This window comes from Triticum aestivum, chromosome 7B (genome assembly GCF_018294505.1).
Source record: "Triticum aestivum cultivar Chinese Spring chromosome 7B, IWGSC CS RefSeq v2.1, whole genome shotgun sequence".
In the NCBI taxonomy this organism is placed as follows: domain Eukaryota; kingdom Viridiplantae; phylum Streptophyta; class Magnoliopsida; order Poales; family Poaceae; genus Triticum; species Triticum aestivum.
Window position 1 is genome coordinate 503,216,701 of NC_057813.1, and position 5,885 is coordinate 503,222,585.

Genomic DNA, 5,885 nt, shown 5'->3' on the forward strand with positions numbered 1-5,885 from the left:
GCTCCGATGAAGTAATTTCGACCACCAGAGGCTCCGGTGCAGTAATTTGGACCACCAGAGGCTCCGGTGGGGCCTCCGTGGAAGCCACGCTGCTTCTCCGCTGCTGGCTTCCGAGATCCGCTGGATGATCTTCATGCTGCACCCGAGCTGCATCTCTTTCGGCTACTAGTACACTCATGGTTTTCTTCATCACCTCCATTTCCGATGCCAACCGCGCCACAACATCTGCTTCCTGATCCATCTTTCTCTTACGGCTTCTGTAACCGTACGGGTCATCGTTCTGGGGGAACCCTATTTTCCACGGAATGTGCCCCATGCCTCGTACACGTCCTCCGTGTTCAGGATTCCCGAGGGCTTTTGTCAGCGCGTCGTTCTCTCTGTTGAACTTGATCTTCCCCTGTTGAGCATCCCTCATTGCGTTAATAAGGGCTTGGGTGGGTTTAATTAATTTGCCCCGGTAAACACACTCCCCTGTCTCCGGGTTCAGCGTTCCCCCATGCCCGTACCACCAGCTTTTGGCCCTTGGGTCCCATCCCTCCGTACCTGGACGGATTCCTCGCGCCCTCAGCTCGTTCTCCATCTTCTCCCACCTAGGCTCCCAAAGGCGATACCCTCCTGGCCCCATAACATGATTGTACTCCTTCTTAGCCGCATTTTCCTTATTTTTTTCGATATTTGAATGAACTGCTCCGATTTCTTTTGCTTCACAAATTCTGGCCAATCATCTTTCAGTTTCTCATATTGTCCTTTGAAATCCGGAGTCTTGTTCTGCTTGACAAAGTCGTGGGCTAGATTTTGCTTGAATTTCCGGAATGCGTCGGCCATCTTATGAAGAGCGAACTGTTTGACTAGCCTCCTCCTCTCCTTGTTTTCCTCAATCTTGTTACCCTCCTCATCGAATTTGTTGTATTCCGGAGGTAGAACGAAATGTTCCATAAGCTTCTTGAAGCAATCTTTTTTTGTTCTCTTATCGACAAAAGTGAAACCATCAATTCGTGCCTTCTTTGGCTCATTCCACTCCTGGACGGTGATCGAGACGTTGTCTCTAACAATGGCTCCGCATTGGCTGACAAACTTGGTGGCGTTCTTGCGGGGCTCCAGCGGCCTGCCGGTTGCACTGTCGACAACCTCGATGGTGCATGTTTCTCCTTGTTTCATCGTCTTGGTTGCGCCACGCTTTGACGACGTACTCGATTGTTTCGACGATCCGGCCGAGGGCTAAAATAAGAAAGAGTCGCGCGCGTTAGTACACACATATTTATTCAAATCAGTTAGTTTGTATCACCAGAGGCTCAATGTATATATATACCTCGGCGCCGGAGGTGGTTGCTACTTCCATTTGAAGATCGTCGTTTATCGACGTTTGTTCGGCATCATCTTGCTGACGGCGCCCTTCATCTTCACCGTCAAGGTTCAGATAAGAAGAGATATCATCTTCTTCTTCTCCGGTCGGCACATATTGAATATCGCCGTTTATGATGCCGAACATATGTGCTTCACCGTCCGGATCATAGTTGTCCATAATCGGGTCAGCTCTATCGTCCGCCATTATGTCAGTCCTGAAAACATGTAGTAAAAACAAATTAATTAAGTGAAGAAGGGGGGCGGTGGCGGTGGCGGTGGCGAAAGGGCGGTGGCAAAAGCCGGGGGCGAGGAAGGGGTGGGAGAGGGTGTCGCGGTAGAGCGCGAGACGGGGCGGCAGACGACGGCGTCACGGAGAGGGGAGGCGAGGACAACACATTTATAACCCTCGCCCGTTGTACTGCTGCTAATGCACCGGCCCGTTGTAGCCGACGCCGAAACTGTCGAGCGAACGCACCTACGAGGGTTCCCAACCATTTTTTTATTTTCATTTCTTTTCCTTTCTTTTTCTGTTTCGTTTTTCTTTTCTTTTTTTGTTTATTGTTCTTTTTCTTTTTCTTTTTAAAAAATGTTCTCCTTTGTTTATTTTCTTTTTCTTTTTCTTTTTTTATTTTCATTTCTTTTCCTTTCTTTTTCTGTTTCGTTTTTCTTTTCTTTTTTTGTTTATTGTTCTTTTTCTTTTTCTTTTTAAAAAATGTTCTCTTTGTTTATTTTCTTTTTCTTTTTCTTTTTTTTATTTTCATTTCTTTTCCTTTCTTTTTCTGTTTCGTTTTTCTTTTCTTTTTTTGTTTATTGTTCTTTTTCTTTTTCTTTTTAAAAAATGTTCTCCTTTGTTTATTTTCTTTTTCTTTTTCTTTTTTTATTTTCATTTCTTTTCCTTTCTTTTTCTGTTTCGTTTTTCTTTTCTTTTTTGTTTATTGTTCTTTTTCTTTTTCTTTTTAAAAAATGTTCTCCTTTGTTTATTTTCTTTTTCTTTTTCTTTTTTTTATTTTCATTTCTTTTCCTTTCTTTTTCTGTTTCGTTTTTCTTTTCTTTTTTTGTTCATTGTTCTTTTTCTTTTTCTTTTTTTTTACAAAATGTTCTCCTTTGTTTATTTTCTTTTTCTTTTTCTTTGTTTATTTCATTTCTTTTCATTTCTTTTTCTGTTTCGTTTTTCTTTTCTTTTTATTAGACACAAAAATTCTTCTTCCTTTTTTTCTTCTTTCTTTTTTCTTCTTCCTTTTTCCTTTTTCTTTCTTCTTCTTCTTCCTTTTTCTTCTTCCTTCTTCTTCTTCTGCCGGCGCACGGGCGGCGGGCAAGGGCAGGGCGGCGGCGGCGGGCAAGGGCGCAACGCACGGCGGGCAAGGGCAGGGCGGCGGCGGCGCTCAGTGGGGACGGGGGCGGCGGGCAAGGGCAGGGCGGCGGGCAAGGGCAGGGCGGCGGCGGCGCTCACTGGGGACGGGGGCGGCGGCGCTCACTGGGGACGGGGCGGCGGCGCGCAGGGCTTCGGCGTCGCGTCGGCGTCGGGCAGGGCGTCGGCGTCGGCGTCGGTCGGGGCAGGGCGTCGGCGTCGAGAGAGAGGAGAATGGGAAGTGGCAAAACTGCTAAGTGCAGTATATATAGACGCACCTTTAGTCGCGGTTGGAGAGACGGACCGCGACTAAAGGTACCCTTTAGTCGCGGTCCGCCTCCCCAGCCGCGACTAAAGGGTTTTGGCGCCGCCTCCGTTCCCGCGCAGAAAGACCCTTTAGTCGCGGTTGGAGAGGCGGACCGCGACTAAAGGGTACCTTTAGTCGCGGCCCGCCTCCCCAACCGCGACTAAAGGTCTGTGCTAGAACTGGCGCGGTGCGGTGGGATGTTTAGTCCCACCTCGCTAGCCGAGAGGCTTCGACAGTGGTTTATAAGCGCGGCTGCGCTCACCACTTCGAGCTCCTCTCAAATGCAGGCTTACGGGCCTATTCTGTCACTATGTGCATGTGGGCCTACTGGGCCTTCTGCGGGCCTGAATCCTGGCCCTTTAATGGGTTTCTAGTCGTATTCAGGCCGTGGTGGCCCAGTAGGTGGCATTTTTTTTTCCTTTTTTCCTTTTTTCTTTTTTCTTTTTTCTTCTGTTTTTTTCTTCTGTTTTTTTTATGTTTTTCTTCTGTTTGTTTTTTTCTTCTGTTTTTCCTTTTTTCTTCTGTTTTTTTCTTCTGTTTTTTTCTTCCTTTTTCCTTCTTTCTGCTTCTTCCTTTTTCCTTTTAAAATCAGAAAAATAAAACTAATTCATTTTAAAATCTTAAAAATACAATTATATATCAAAAAAATCAGAAAAATAAAACTAATTCATTTTAAAACCCCTTGAAGGTTTGACAAAAGGTTTGATACAATAAATTATTACACATCATTTCTTCCCTTGTGTCCCTGCTTGCTTACGATTGTGCCGTATCCATGGAGCATCCTCATCATTTAACTTAATGCTTGGGTCGGTGTTCACTTTGAAGGGCGGAATTTCAGCAAACATATTATAATCTTCTGACATGTCTGTCTTGTCCTCCACTCCCACGATGTTTCTTTTCCCTGAAAGAACAATGTGGCGCTTTGGATCATCGCATGATGCACTGATCGTTTTCTTATCTTTCCGTTTCCTCGGTTTGCTACTCATGTCCTTCACATAGAAAACCTGAGCGACATCTTTCGCTAGGACGAATGGTTCGTCAAGGTAACCAAGATTGTTGAAATCCACCATTGTCATTCCGTATTGCTGGTCCACCTTTACCCCACCTCCTGTTAGCTTGAACCATTTGCACCGGAACAAAGGGACCTTAAAGGAGGGTCCATAGTCAAGTTCCCATATCTCCTCTATGTAACCATAATATGTGACCTTTTGCCCATTCTCGGTTGCTGCATCAAAGCGGACACCACTGTTTTGGTTGGTGCTCTTTTTATCTTGGGCGATCGTGTAAAATGTATTCCCATTTATCTCGTACCCTTGGAAAGTCGTTATAGTCGAAGATGGTGTCTTGGCCAACATGTACAGCTGATCTACAACATCATTGTCATTCATTAAATGTTTTCTCAACCAACTGCCGAAAGTCTCCATGTGGGCCTTCCTAATCCAGGATTCAGGCTTCCCCGGGTTCTCCGAGCGTAAAATATTCTTGTGTTTCTCAAAGTACGGAGCCACCAAGCTGGAATTGGTCAGTACAGTGTGGTGTGCTTCAGTCAGAGAATGGCCGTCCATACATATCGTTGATTTCCTTCCGATCGTGCCTTTTCCACTTAGTCTCCCCTCGTGCCGCGATCGAGGAAGACCAATCGGCTTAAGGTCAGGAACAAAGTCAACACAAACGCAATTACCTCCTCATTTCCATAGCCCTTGGCGATGCTTCCTTCTGGCCTAGCACGGTTACGAACATATTTCTTTAATACTCCCATGAACCTCTCGAAGGGGAACATATTGTGTAGAAATACAGGACCGAGAACGAAAATCTCTTCGACTAGGTGAACCAGGAGGTGCGTCATATATTGAAGAAGGATGGCGGGAACACCAACTCGAAACTGACAAGACATTGGATCACATCGTTCTGTAACCGTGGTAGAACTTCTGGATTGATTACCTTCTGAGAGATTGCATTGAGGAATGCACATAGCTTCACAATGGCTACTCGAACATTTTCCGGCAGGAGCCCCCTCAAAGCAATCGGAAGCAATTGCGTCATAATCACGTGGCAGTCGTGAGACTTCAGGTTTTGGAACTTTTTCTCCGCCATGTTTATTATTCCCTTTATATTGGACGAGAATCCAGACGGGACTTCATACTGCTCAGGCATTCAAAAAAGATGACCTTCTCTTCTTTGGTCAGAGCGTAGCTGGCACGACCTTGAAACCATTCCGGATGCCGGTCATCAGGGTCTTTCAAACGTTGCTGGTCCTGCCGTGCTTCCTTTGTATCATTGTCTTCCCATACACGCCCAAGAAGCTTAGGAGGTTCACACAAATATTCTTCGTAACGTGCATCACGTCGATTGCAGAGCGGACATCTAGGACTTTCCAATATTCTAGCTCCCAGAATATAGATTTCTTCTTCCACATGGCTGCGTGCCCGTCAGCTCCCTTCGGAACTGATTGTCCGCCAGGACCCTTTCCAAAGATGACTTTCAAATCCTTGACCATATCAAATACCTCAGCACCAGTGCGTTCCGCAGGCTTCGGCCGGTGATCTGCCTTGCCGTTGTAATGCTTGCCTTTCTTTCTTACTGGATGAATTTTCGGAAGAAATCGACGATGCCCAAGGTACACGTTCTTCTTACAATTTGGCAAATGTACACTTTCAGTCTCATGTAAGCAGTGCGTGCATGCATTGTATCCCTTATTTGACAGTCCCGAAGGTTACTAAGAGCAGGCCAATCGTTGATGGTTACGAAAAGCAACGCTCGTAGGTCAAATTCCTCTTGTTTGTGCTCATCCCACACACGGACACCACCCCACAGCTGTAAAAGTTCATCAACTAATGGCCTTAGGTACACATCGATGTCGTTGCCGGGTTGCTTCGGACCTTCGAT